Below are 15,227 nucleotides of genomic sequence, written 5' to 3'. Positions count from 1 at the left end.
AGATGATAATGAAATCTATCTAGGATTAAGTATAAATTGTTCCATTTGAGCCAACTGTATAAATATAATTATGATTGGGCAAAAACAGTTCATATCAAAAAGACCTTGAGAGTTTCAAGAACTGGAAACTTGATATACATCAACAGTGTTACATGGAAACCAGGTCAGATTACATCTGCAATACTGAGTTCATTTCTTGGCTTAGTGATGAGCAGGGTTACTTGCACATAGTAGGTATTTCGTAAAACATGTGTTAAATTGGATAGATTTCCAAATTTTCAGATAAGTAGTTGGCAGATCATCTAATGGAAGGTAGCTAGAATTGACAAGGAACTAGAATTATGAAAAGACCTGGTATGCTCAGATTGGAGAAAAAAATATCGAAAACCTGGAATTCTGTCATGGTTAGGGCTTCAGCCTATGCTATCTGGACATGATTAGGTGCAATGAGTAGAAGTTTAAGAGAGATAAATTTAAAGTTTGATATAAAAAATTACTAACAATTAGAAGTGGACTGACAATTCCAGAAGTGGAATGCATTTACTATTTCAGGGTGAAAGTTCCTGTGATACCTTCAGAACTAGAGAGCCATCCCATATTACAAATAGTATATTTTAGAGAGAAAAAAAATAGCTCAACTAAAACACTGAAAAAATCCAAAAACTTGTGCAATATATAAGACCGCTATACCTCCCACTTCCACAAATCATATTTTTTCCACATTTCTTATCCCTTCATTCAAGTTCTGTTTGATCTTTGAAATCTGTTACATTTATAATTTTTTTGTTGTTCTTGTGTAATAGTAGTAGTTCTTTCCATTTACGATGTTGTATTTATAGTGGCTTTACTTATTTCATTCTGCATTAGTTCAAATAGATCTTCCCATGCTTTTCTGTGTTCATCACATACATTTCTTAGAGCACAGTTCTATTCTGTACATTCATGTAACACAATTTATTTGGTCATTACCCAATTGATGGGCATTTGCCTCATTTACAATTTTTAGCTATTACAAAAAAGTATTGGTATAAATATTTGACATATATGAGGACTTTCTTTTTTTAATTAATTTAAAACATAAAACAAAATAGGAAAAGAAAAAACAAAAAAAAAGAACAAAAGAACATTGTCATGTGCACAGTAGCACTTAAGAGATGATTCAAAATATGAAACAATATTCATTTCAAGAAAGGTTATATAATAAATATTACACATTGTGTTCAGAGCTGTCCATCTTTTCTTTATTTCCTTGTAGGTTTTCTTTTGTTCTCTGCTATACACTTTTTATTGTTTTTTCATTGTTCTTTCCCCTATTTTCCCCCTCCCCCAAAGGGCTACAATTAAGCACAAAGAGATTTTTACACACACACACACACACACACACACACACACACATAGACATATAGATATCTATAATCATACAGAAATAAACACATACATTCATATACATAGCTGTACTATGCTTATTTGTCCTCAGTTTCTCTCAAGGTAAATAACATCCTTCATAACTCCAAGTCTTTCCATATTTGTCTAAATCCCCCAACTCATCATTTCCTACACTATAGCAATATTCCAACTTTATACTATCTAGTTATTTTAAATAGCATAAAGCAATATTAAATATGGCTGATGTATAGTAAGAGTTTCCTTATTTTTCTCTTTTGATTAAATCACTTAAACATTTAACCTTGAGATCAAACAATTACTAGCCCTGCTTTTTTTTCTAATAAATTCTCTTCCTAATCATTATTGTTTATATCTCTTATTTCCTATTCCTGCTGACTCCTCTGCTTTACTTCTGCTACCTTGCTTTGCTCTTACTTAACTTACTATCCCTCCAAGGATCCCTCCCTTATCCTCTCCCCATTTTTCCTTCATTCTTTCCCCCATTTCCATTAATCTGCACACATTATCCCATTCCCATTATTCTACATACCCTTCTATATCCCCCTGAGCCTTTTCCTTCCCTCTATTATTTTCTTTATAAATTTACAAAACTTTTATACTCTTCTATGTATATATTTTTCCCTCTTCAATCCATTCCCAATGTGAGTAGGATTTCAGAACTACCAGTCCTCTCTTTCCCATCTATTACTGTGTCAGTTCTTCTCATATACCATAGTCTTTTTTATCTTTTCCTACACAATTATGCTTTTTAGAATCACATAGTATTCAGCTCTACCCCAATCTTTCTTTCAAGCTGCCCAATTACTAATGGCACATGGTTTATATTTTCAAGTATAAAACAAAAATTTTGTCCTTATTAAATCCCTTAAAATTCATCTTTAATGCTTACCTTTTCTCTTGGATCTTCTATGTCAAATTTTCTATTAGGTTTAGGTATTTTTTACGTCAAAATCCTGTAAGTCTAGCAATTCATTCAATTTCCATATTCTTTTAATGTCCATTCTGCAACACCCCCCCCCCATTCAGGATAATGCTTAACTTTGCTGGGTATGATATTTTTGGCTACAAACCTAGTTGTTTTTCTCATTAGTATATAATAGTCTTTTAATGTAGCCACAGCTAGGTCTTATGTGATTCTAATTATGATACTGCTTTTTTGTTCTCTTTCTTTCTTTCTTTCTTTCTTTCTTTCTTTCTTTCTTTCTTTCTTTCTTTCTTTCTTTCTTTCTTTCTTTCTTTCTTTCTTTCTTCCTTCCTTCCTTCCTTCCTTCCTTCCTTCCTTCCTTCCTTCCTTCCTTCCTTCCTTCCTTCCTTCCTTCCTTCCTTCCTTCCTTCCTTCCTTCCTTCCTTCCTTCCTTCCTTCCTTCCTTCCTTCCTTCCTTCCTTCCTCTCTCTCTCTCTCTCTCTCTCTCTCTCTCTCTCTCTCTCTCTCTCTCTCTCTCTCTTTCTTTCTTTCTTTCTTTCTTTCTTTCTTTCTTTCTTTCTTTCTTTCTTTCTTTCTTTCTTTCTTTCGTGTTGCTCATAATATATTCTCTTTGATCTTGGGTTTTCAGAATTTGACCACTATGTTCCTGTAGGTTTTCCTCATGATATCTCTTTCAGATAGTGATTGGTGGGTTTTTTTCTATTTCTATTTCCCCTCCTCTTGTAATACATCAGAACAATTTTCTTTAATTATTTCTTGCGTTATTGTAGCAAGTTTTTTTATTATAATTTTCAAGTAGCCTGATTATTCTTATGTTTTCTCTTTTTAATCTTTTCTCCAGATCAGTTGTTTTTTTATGCAATATAACATACTCTCTTCTATTTTTCATTCCTAATATTTTGTCTTTATTATTAAAGTTTCTTTGAACTTTGTTGGTTTCCCCTTGCAATTTTCAGGTGAAACATCACTATGACTAATAAGTGATATGGAACATTCCTTCAGGTGGTTATTAATTTTGTGATTCTTTTGGAAATTATATATTTATATTCTTTGACAATTTATCTATTAGGGAATGATTATGTTATATATGCACATAGAGAGAAATTGTTTATAGATATCTTAGATAACAAATCCTTAAGAGAAATTTCACACAAAGATTTCCCCCCCATTTGACCACTTCCATTCTTATCTTATTTTGTTGCTGCAGGATCTTTTCAGTTTCAAATAATCAAAATTATCAATGTAATACTTTGAAATTAACTCTATCTTTTGATTGGTTAAGAATATCTCCTACCCATATCTGTGAAAATTATATATTTCTTTTCTAATTTTTTTCATAATATGACCTTATTAAGGTTGCACACTTATTTAAAATGTATGTTGGAATATGTATAGTGTAAAATGGTTGTCTAAGCCCAATTTCCATCTGTCGGCTTTTCAACTTTTCAGAGATAAAGAATAATTTTTCTTGAATACTTTTTTTTCCACTTTATCAAACATTGGGTTATTAAGTTCTATTGTTTCATATTCTCCTTTGTTTAGCTTGATATATCTCTATTTTTAGCCAATGAAAGATAGCTTTGATTACTATTGCTTTATAATATAGTGTGAAGACTAGAAATATTATTTTCCTTTACCACCTCATCATGTCTTTTGATATTCTAGAAATATTTATAAATTGCCATATTTTCTCAGTATCCCTTTGGTAACTTGATTCATACAGCACTTTAAGTATAAATTAGTTTTGATAATGCTGTCATTTTTATTATACTGGCATGGCCTAACCATGAGCATTGGATATTCTTCCAGAGATGTAAGTGCTTATTTCTTTAAAAAGACTATTGTAGGGGGCAGTCAAGGTGGAGCAGTGGATAGAGTACCAGCCTTGAATTCAGGAGGACCTGAGTTCAAATCTGGTCTCAGACACTTAACACTTCCTGGCTGTGTGACCCTGGGCAAGTCACTTAACCCCAATTGCCCAAAAAAAAAAAAAAAAAAAAAAAAAAGCCTATTGTAATTGAATACCAGTCTTTTGTTTGCTTTGGTAAGATGATCCCCAGATATTTTATGCATTTTGTATCTATTTGGAATGGGATTTCCCTATTATTGCTTCTTTGGTTTTCTTGTTATTAGAAATTATGTGAATTTTTGAAGATTTATTTTGTAGCCTGCATTTTTTCCTGAAAGAAGCTAGGTGATCCAGTGAACAGCGTGCAGATTCTAAAATAAAAGACTCATCTTCCTGAGTTTAAATCTAGCCTCAGTCTCTTAGTAGGTCTATGACCCTGGGCAGGTCACTTAATCCTGTTTGCCTCAGTTCTTCATCTGTAAAATAAGCTGAAGAAGAAAATAGCAAATCATTTCAGTATCTTTGACCAGAAAACTCTAAATGGGATCACAAAAAATTGGATACAAATTGAAACTACTGAACAACAAGAATTTTGCTAAAGTTAATAATTATTTCCATTAGAATTTTTGATAATTCCCTAGGATTTTCTGAGAAAACTATTATATCATCAGGAAATGGGGATAGTTTTAACTCAATTTTACATATCATTATGCTTTGAATTTCTTTTTCTTGTTCTATTGAAGTTGTTAGCATTTCTAAAATGATGTCAAATAATAATTAAGAGAAAAGACAGACTTACTTAACTCCTATATTTATTGGGAAATGTATTAATGTATCCTTTTTCATATAATTCTCTCTTTTGATTTTAGTTAGATTTTTTTAAAAGTGATAATTTTAAAAGGCCCCTCCTTGTTTATTTTTATAGGGTTTATAAAATAAAACAGTATCATACTTTATTAAAAGCTTTTCCTGCATTTTTGGAGAGGATTGTGTGAGTCTGATGTTTTGATTTTATTTTCATTAATTAGATTGTTTTCCTAATGTTGAAATATCCTAGCACATATAATAATGTGATATATATATATGTATATATCATGTTAGACATTTCTCCTAATTTTATGTCATCTGCAAATTTGATAAACATGTCATCAATGTCTTCAGTTAAATCATTGAATAAAAAAAAGTTAAACTATGATAAATCAAAAACAGATTACTGGGACACTATATTAGAGACCTTCACGTGACATTGACTTACTAATCACAGGGGGGGAAATGATGGAGCCATTGATAGACCCCTACTCCAGCTGAGGCTTCCCACCATATTTTTGTTGGCCAAAGGTAAGAGTGGAAGATGTATAGGGTATTTTTACTAGTGATTACATTACTTTCTACCCAGTCCCTCCAATTTAACAAGAATTTATTAAAGATTTATTTTTATATAATGCACAATACAAGATAACTCAAAGACAAAATCAAAGAAGCTTACATTCCCTGAGATAAACAAGTACACATTCAAATTCAAGAGGCTTCTAGGTGGTGGAATGGTCAGAGGTAGTCTTGGAGTCAAGAAGACCTGAGTTAGAATATTGCTGCTGACACTTCTGGGGCTTCAATTTCTTAATCTGTAAAATGAGGGGCTTGGATTCAAGTGCCTCTGAGGTATCTTCTAACCCTAAATCTATGACACCAAAATAAATAATATATTTATTATTGTTGTTAAGTTGTTTCTAACTCTTCATGACCCCATTTGGGGCTTTCTTGGCAAAGATACTGAAATGTCTGGCTGTTTTCTCCTCTAGCTTCAGCTTGCCCAGAATTACATAGTTATTAAAGGTCTGGGGCCAAATTTGAACTCAGGATGATGAAGAGTCTTCCTGTTCAGGCCTGACCCTCTATCTACAGCACCATCTGGGAGAACGGTATGGGAAAAGAAAGAAAAAGGAGAAAAATGGAGAAGAAATAAAAAAAGCCAAAGAAGTATGCAGAACACTCTGTGTAGTGCTGAACACACAGTGGGTATTCAGTTAATAAATAGTGACAACAAATAGATTGAGTAATTGAATGAATGAGTGAGTGAATGTGATTATATGAATGGCAAAATAAATGGATTTGTGAACAAATGAAAAGCCAGAGGATGAAAAGCCAGCCTTGAAATCAGCAAAATCTGGGTTCAAATTCTACCCCTAAATGATAATAACTCTGCGATCTTAAATAAATCTCTTAACCTAATAATAATAGTAGCTAGCTCTTCCATAGTGCTTTAAGATTTGCAAGACATATAGCAGATTTTATCCTCACAAGAATCCTGAGAGGTAAGTGTTATTATTACCCACTTCTTGCAAATGAGGAAACTGAGGCTGAGATGATAACAGACTTGCTTAGGATCACACAGCCAATAAATGAGTGAAGCAGAATTTGAATCAACTCTTCTTGACTCCAGCTCAAGAACTCTACCCACTGTGCCATCTGGCTTCCTTGTAGATGAGTTGTCAGTCTACACCTGTGTATAGGGCCTTCTACAACAGAAGTTTTTCATACTTATAAAATCACAGGTTCAAATTTTTAAAAAATCAAATGAATAAGCATCGTGGGCAATAGTTGAGAGAATGCTTCCTACTAATGCCTTCCATTCTCTTCCACCAATATGGAATAAATATTTATTCCATAAATACATATAACGATCATCTAGCTGAGAGGAAGGCCCAGCATGACAGGTGGGGAAGGAGACACATCCAGTTTCAGGCTTTACCTTTTTCTGCAGCTAGTCAGCCATGTCAGCAATACAAAGAGAACAGACTGTTCCTTTTCTTCTTTAATAGGCATAGACTCAGCCTCTCTTTCCAGTCTTAGACTTTGTGTCTGTGTGACCCACAAGCACTAGAGTGAAAGATTACAAACTCTCTGCCCATCAGCCCAAGTGTGCTCCGTATGACCCCAAATATGTGGCTGCCTGGCTTGGTACATTGCCCCAGCCATTGCGGCAGAAAGCATGTGGCATTAAGGAACAAAGCCATCCTGGCTGTGCTCTGGAATGTTAGATCCTTCTGCTCCCTCTTTGTGCGCATTTTATCCTCTGTGATGAATATATATAAAAAGACCCACCTAGTGATTACTTTGGCTTCCATTTGAGCTGGCCTGTGATCAGAGCTGCCTGCAGCGAGAGTTTCATAAGTAGAGGTTATCGGATGTTACAGGGCTTCTTTCCCACTGGGGAGCCAAACGTTGGTTTGATAACAAGATCACCAAGAGGCAGATAGGAGCTTAGCCATCTGAATGGTCCCTCAAGGGCTTCTGTGATACAAGGAAACAAGGGATACAATTTATTATCCTCTCTCATTGCATTAGCCAATTGTTTGAGATGTCAGGCCAAAAACTCTGTCTCGTTTAAAAAAAAATAGGACACCCCTATTGGGCTATTTCTCTGCTCCTTTGAAGGTGATCAGCACAATGTCCTCTTTCAATGATGGGAGGCGTCCTGAACTCTGCATCCTGCTGTGTGCTGCTGAGATCGGAGCTCGGGCTGAGGTCCCCTTGAGGAGTCAGGACTGAAATAGAATCGGACTACTTCAGCTAGAGAGCGGGGACAAGAGGCCTCCTAACATCGCTCTGGGGCCTCCATTTCAATTGTCTTCATTGCTAGCCAAATGCTATAGACTGGAAAATACAGGAATAAAGCCAGAGCTCAGCCTTCAACTTGCCAGCTATTTCAAAGGCAGAAGCTGTTCTGGAGCTAACCTACAGCCTCCTTTGCTTAAATGCTGCCCCCTCCACCCAACATTTTTCATCTGGTCTAAAAAAAGCCCCTTCCTGTGTCTCATCAATAATGAGGTGTATTGAATGTAGGGGTGGGTATGGGGCTGCTGAGTCAGTGACAGTAACTAGCCAAGGCCTAGGAAAAAACTTTGTGTGCTTTATAGGAGTGATCAGTGAATGTCTTTTGAGGGAGGAGGGGAGTATCAAGCCTCAGTCAGCATCATTCAGTTCAATCAAAATATTTATTGATACATTTTGACAACCACATTCCTGCTCTGATTTCTCATTGGACCTGATCCGTGATGCTAGTTACTTATCAAATTGCAAAGAGTTCAAGTGTAGCACAGTCAATTGCCCATCGTTCAACAATTAGCCCTAGGTAAGAGCAGAAAGATTCAATACCAGAGGGTTCTACATTAAGGGATGAATGGGAGGTGGGGAGTGTATGGAAGAACCTGCAATCTACATCAATGGAAGGAATACCTACAACAACAAAACTTGGATCCTTTAGAATATTGAAGTGTGGTATGTTCACTACTGAAAGCATTGTCAAAGGGGGAGAGAGAGAGAGAAAGAGAGAGACAGAGAGAGAGAGAGAGAGAGAGAGAGAGAGAGAGAGAGAGAGAGAGAGAGAGAGAGAGAGAGAGAGAGAGAGAGAGAGGCAGAGACAGAGAGAGACAGAGATTAAGAGAGAGAAAGACAGACAGAGAGACAGAGACAGAGAGAGACAGAGAGAGCGAAAATGAGAGACACAGAAAGAGAGATACACAGAGAAAGAGACAGAGAGACAGAGAGAGATAGAGAGACAGAGATTGAGAGGGAGAGAGAGAAACAGAGACAGAGAGAGAGAGAGAACAAAAATGAGAGAGACAGAGAGACAGAGACAGAGAGAGACAGAGACAGAGAGACAAAGAGAGAGACAGAGACACACAGAGAGAGACAGAGAGACAGAGAGAGAGAGAGACAGACAGACAGACAGAGACAGACAGAGACAGAGAAAGAGACAGAGAGATTGACTAGACTTTTGGATAAGATCAGAAGAATTGATTTGGAATTGTAACCCCATACTTACTGGCCATGTGGTCTTGGCCAAATAATTCAACTTTTCTTTTTCTCTTCTCAATGGTATTTTATTTTCCCAAACACATGTAAAGATACTTTTTCAACATTCATTTTTGTAAGACTCTCTGTTTAAAATTTTTCTCCCTCCCCTATTTTCCCCCCTCCCCAAGACAGTAAGCAATTTAATATAGGTTAAATATGTGCAACCTTTTAAACATATTTCCATTTTGTTTTTTAAACATTTTTTCATATTTGTCATTTTGTGCAAGAAAAATCAAATCAAAAGGGGAAAAACCATGGGAAGGAATAAATCAAACAAAAAAGAGGTGAAAATACTGTAATGCTTCAATCCATATTCAGTCTTCATAATTCTCTCTGGATATGGATGGCATTTTCCATCTCAAGTCTATTGGAATTGCCTTGTCATTCAACTTTTCTTGAGCCACACTTTTTTCATCTATAAAATGGAGATAGAAATATGTGTATTATCTACCTCACCACTGAGACTGAAAACATAGAAATGCTTTAGGGATGCTATGGGAGTGGGAGATATTATAAATACAATGATTTCATTTTATTATTAAAATGTTTTAAATTTGAACTTTAAAATGACAACAAATGTGAACATTTTGATTTACCAAAAAAAAAATTGAAATACATTTATACCTGAAGTCAGGGAAACCTGGGTTCAAATCCCAATTCAGAAATTTATTGGCTATGGTATGCTAGACAAAATAATTTGATATTTCTGAGACTTTTTTTCTTCTCTCAACAGGAAAACAAAGGAAGAAGGCAATAAACTCAGCTGTTATATACCTACTCCATCAAAAACATGACAGTCACACCTGACTAACTAATGATCAAAAAAATCCAGTAAGAAACCATAGTAAATTCTTTCTTCCACACCAGAAGTCCACACAAAATTGAGGAAAAGCTCCAGAGCAGTGGGAAACAAGGCCACCAATAAAGCCAACCCTTCCAGAATTAAAGACAGCAGTTTCTCATTGAGATCTCACCATGGACTGGACTATTGGATTTCTGCTTGGACATAGCAAGAATAAAAGGTTTCCTGAAAAAAATATCCAGAGTAGTCAGAAAACTATAGGGTCAAACTCCACCTAGTAAAATTTTAAGGTTTCTTTTTTTTTTTAGTCAATAAAGTATGATCTTACTAAATTTTGTTTCCTTTTTTCGGCCAGTCTTTTTTTTAAAAATAAAATAAAGCAAAATAAAACAAAAGCAACATTGGACTATGTACACAGTGTGACTGAATTACATTGAAAAGTATTCCTTTAGTAAGACCATTCTTGGTATGGTCAGAATTCAATATTATCATGAATACTTAAAAGCTATTCTGAATTCTTGTAGATATTATTTTGTTCCTTGCTGCTGCACAATTTCTATGGTAGCTTTTTTATGAAGTTTGTTACCATCCTTTTCAAAGTACTATAATAATTTATAAAAGGAAATAATATTAGAGATTTCTGCAATTGGATTACAGCTCTTTTTTGGGAGTTAACTTTTTTAAAACTCAGAGTATAAATAACACACACAGGCACAGCATCTAAACTAATACAATAAGCAATTAAAAAACCCTTAGTGATTTGAAGATCAATCTTTACATTTAACAAGTTTAAACTCATTCTTGAATATGATTTTTAGGATCTTTATTTGTGAATTGAAACTATTACTCACTAATATCTCAGAAATATTGTAGCCAAAATTCAGAGATAGATCACTTCTGTTCTGAGAGAGGGAAAAGAATACACTGGTATAGAATGGGGAAGAATGAATGGAAATCAATGAATTTCCATCCTTGCTTTGCAGTCTTATTGTCTACTTGAACAAAATGACCAAAGTTTCTTTATCAGACCATGAGGTCTAGTTTTTCATTCAGAAAATATTGTCCATTAAAAAAGATAACCAGAAAAGCACAGAAGGAAATTCAAAAGGGAACAAAGATAAGTGGAACAATTTTGTTACTGATTTGTGGTTTGTTATATACTTTAAAGCAAAATAAGCTGTATGTATCAGAAATCCATTTTCACACAGGGCCATAGAGCCATAGTATTAGAATGAAAAGGGGATTTTACAGGTCAAGTCTAATCATGTTGGTTTGGATATTTTTATTTTGAATTTAAACACACACTCTGCCAATGTATTTTTATTTATGTAACAAAATACATAAAAAAGGATTCATATAGAACTACAAGTCTCTATTTCATACCACTTTCTCCTTTTTAAAGGTACATAATTATATATTCAAAGCTATACTGTTTGCATATGCTTCCTTCTGAATTTTCTTCTGTTACATATATTCTGTGCATTTTTAAAGGAAAAAGTTCCAAAAATGGCATGATTAAAATCCAGAGTTTTCACATCAAAGAACATATACTATAAACATCCAGAAAGTAGTTCAAGCACCAAAAAACTATCAAGATCACCAAAGACTAGTCAGCTTCACTTATAAATTAAAGGAGATCTTGTAATACAGTATTCCATAAGGCAAAAGGTCAAGAGGCTTAAAAACTAAGAATAATTTACCCCAAAAATTTGAGTATTTGAAATTGAGACTGTTTAATAAATCTAAGACATGTGATAGTCATAATATATAACAACACCATAAGAATCTGTTCTCAAGACACAAACACACACATATGAAATATTATATATAAATATAAAGAAATATATTGTTAGGAAAAGATATTATATGGAATAATGCATCAATTATCAGACTTAAGGCCAGTAATTTCAAATCTTCTCTAACCCTAGTGATGTGACAGTGGACAAATCACTTAATTTTTAAATGTTTTAGGTAACATGCTAGGATTTATCTACTGTCATAGAAGGATTTAATTTGTGTTGATGGAATTCCCACACAGGGAGATGGTTATTTTGGTAAAATCACAGTTATTTCTGCACTTGCTTCTGAGATCAAGTGATAAAATCAGGGGAAAAAACTACCATCACTTTTTATGAGTTATAAAGCAAGCCAAAAGAAGACCAGTGTGATTGGGCCTGTTGAAAAAGATTTCTTAGAGCAGATTGAGCCGGGTCCTGAAATAAAGTTAGGATTTGAATAATGATAATAGCTAATAATGTTGTGGTGTTATTTCAGGCATGGCCAACTCTCTTAAACGTTTGACTTTGTGACACCATTTGGGGTTTTCTTGGAAAAGATATTGGATTGGTTTTCCATTTCCTACTTCAACTCATTTTGCAGATGAGAAAGTGACTCGCCCAGGGCCACACAACTAGTATGGATGGACTTGAACTCAGGTTTTTCTAACTTCAGCTGAGGAAACTGAGGCAAAGAGAAGTTATTGGCTCACCCAGTGTCACATAGCTAATAAATTAGGCTGGATTTGAATTCAAGTTTTCCTGATTCCAACCTTTTGCTTTATCCATTATACTACCTCGTGGCCCCCTCTGAAAAAAGTTTTCAAGAAAGAGCACCCAGCAAAATTACTAGCTCTTGCTAAAAGACATTCTAATATGATCACTTCCAGAGTGGGCCTTTCCACTCTTTTTGGAACCAAGATCCATACACTGTTGGAAAGGAGATGGACAAGTATGGCTCAGATTTTAATAATAATAACTAACATTGATATGGAATTTTAATATTTACAAAGCCCTTTCTTTCCAGAAACCCTGTGAAGTGGATTAATGCTAAGTGCTAGATATGATATCAGAAGAGCATGATCTGAATTCCATCTCTGTCATTTAACTGTGACTATGGGTAAGCCTTGTTATCTCCTGAGACATTTATTTCTTTGTCTGTAAGATTATTGGGCAAAGATTCCTATAATAAATTATTTCCCATAATAACAATAATTAATAATAACAAGAAGATTAGATTAAGTGGTTTCTAATAATAATAAGAGATAATAAATAATCTCTAATAATAAAGTCGAACCAAATGACCTTGAAGATGCCTTAAAATTGATGAAGTACTTCTTCCCCAGTGTCACACACACTAGTAAGGAACAGGGCCTAAACCTTAAACCCAGTGCTTAATCTTCAAAAATGGTGTTCTTTCTTTTTAAAAAAACAATATTTCCCCCAGTTACATTTTTTGACATTTGTTTTTAAAATTTTTGAGTTCTAAAGAGGGGAAATTTTGGAACAAAAGGTTTTGCAGGGGTCAGTCGAAAAATTACCCATGATATGTTTTGTAAATAAAAAGCTTTAATAAAAATTTTTTTGAGTTCCAAGTTCTTTCCCTTACCCCCATCCCCAATTAAGAAACTGCACATGAAGTTATGCAAAACATTTTCATAAAACTCATATTGTGAAATAAAACATAGATCTTTAGCAGGATGATTTCAGAGAGGTCTGTAGAGTCTTAACATGAACTGATAGTAAGTGAAGTGAGCAGAACCAGAAGATCATTGTACATGGCAACAGCAAAATTATACAATGATCAATTCTGATGGACATGGCTCTTTTCATCAATGAGATGATTCAGGCCAATTCCAATGGTCTTATGAAGAGAGCCATCTGCTCCCAGAAAGAGGACTGTGGGAACTAAGTATGGGTCACAACATAGTATTTTCTTTTTTGTTGTAGTTTGCTTGTACTTTGTTTTCTTTCTCACTTTTTCCCTTTTGATCTGATTTTTTTATGCAGCATTATAATTGTGGGAATATGTATAGAAGAATTGCACATGTTTAACATATAATAAATTACTTGCCATCTATGGGAAGGGGCAGAAGGGAGGAAATTTAGAACACGAGGTTTTGTAGGGGTGAATGTTGAAAATTATCTATGCATATGTTTAGAAAATAAAAAGCTTTAATAAAAAATTTTCTTCTACCCTAATGGACAAAAAAAAAACCAACAAGAAAAATAAAGTGAGTGAGAGAGAGGAAGAGAGAAAAAGAGACAGACATAGAGATACACAGAGAGAGACACAGAGAATGCTTCAATCTATATACAGACATAATCAATTCCTTTTCTGGATTTGGATAGGATTTTTCATCATAAGTTCTTGCAGTATTTGCAGGTGTTTGCAGATCATTGGATTGCTAAGAATAGCAGAGTCATTTATAGCTGGTCATCCCAAAACATTGCCATTACTTTGTACACAGTATATTTCACTTTGCTTGAATTCTGGAGGACTTTCCAGGATTTTTTTCTGAGAGCATTCTGTTCATTATTTCCCATAAAATAACAATATTCCATCACAAACACATACCACAATTTATTTAGTCATCCCTCCTTAAATAGTGCTCTTTCAACCATCATTTGCAAATAACTTCTGGATTATGAACCTGTATAAACATTTTCCCGATTTGACAGTTGAGGCTTTCCTCAATTAAAACCACCTTTTGCAAAATCAGTCATGTTAGTTACCAGAACTGCTGGCCCTTTGTTAATCTTCATCTTTTTTAATCTCTCTGCAGTCTTTGCTGCTGCTGTTCATGGATATGCTTTCCTCTGTAGACTTTCATGACATCACTATCTCCCGCCTTTCTGTAGAACTACATTCTGAAGGAATTACTCTTGACAATGAGTTACAATTGTACAATCATAGACCATTTATGTTGAAATGGACATTAGAAATTATTTATAAAACTCTCTTATCTGATAAGAACTCTGAGGACTAGAGAGGTACAACAATTTACCAAGGGTCTTACAGACAGAGAGTTTCAGAGACAAGATGCAAACACAGACCACTAAACTCCAAATTCATTATACTTTTTCTTATCCTCTGACCAAATACTCTCTTTTCATGCCTTCCTCAGTGATGATTTCCTTTTTATTTTCTTCAGGGATCCCTACCCCTAGGACCAAACAGTGACATTGCACCTGTGATACAGTTACATTCCCTCTCTTCATTTCTTTACCCCAAAAATGCCCCCTCTCCTCCAAACTCATTGACACTACATGATGCAACAGAAAACAAACCAAATAAAGAGCCAAGAGATCTGGAATTTTGATTTTCTTGCCATTAAAAAAGAGCGTTAGACTAAATGCCCTCCAACTCTGGCATTCTAGGAATTTACAAATCTTCACCATCCCATTCTTTTGAAAGGAAATTCATCATTGCTCATTCACATAGTACATGAAAAGAGCATTGAACAAGAGTGGGGTGAAAGACTGTGGAGATAGCTCTCTCTCTTCTGTCCCTTGTTCATTCTGACAACAAGTTAAGTTTCTTCCCTCATCTAGGTTTCAGTTTCTCCATATGGACAATGAGGAGATTAGAATAGATGATCTCTAAAGCAC

The 15,227-nt window shown here is 34.6% G+C and overlaps 1 long non-coding RNA gene across 2 annotated transcripts in view; it reads right to left on the bottom strand.

Moving 5' to 3' along the window:
• Positions 1 to 15,227, bottom strand: part of LOC141555715 (uncharacterized) — a 183,936-nt gene that overhangs the window by 83,174 nt on the left and 85,535 nt on the right. For both annotated transcript variants that reach the window (XR_012486301.1, XR_012486302.1), the window contains exon 2: positions 7,284 to 7,472. This is a non-coding gene — a long non-coding RNA (uncharacterized LOC141555715). The remainder of the gene's footprint in view (positions 1 to 7,283; positions 7,473 to 15,227) is intronic.

This window comes from Sminthopsis crassicaudata, chromosome 2, assembly GCF_048593235.1.
Source record: "Sminthopsis crassicaudata isolate SCR6 chromosome 2, ASM4859323v1, whole genome shotgun sequence".
NCBI lineage: Eukaryota > Metazoa > Chordata > Mammalia > Dasyuromorphia > Dasyuridae > Sminthopsis > Sminthopsis crassicaudata.
The sequence above is the reverse complement of the archived record's forward strand: the minus strand, read 5'-3'. Positions and strand labels throughout refer to the sequence as shown.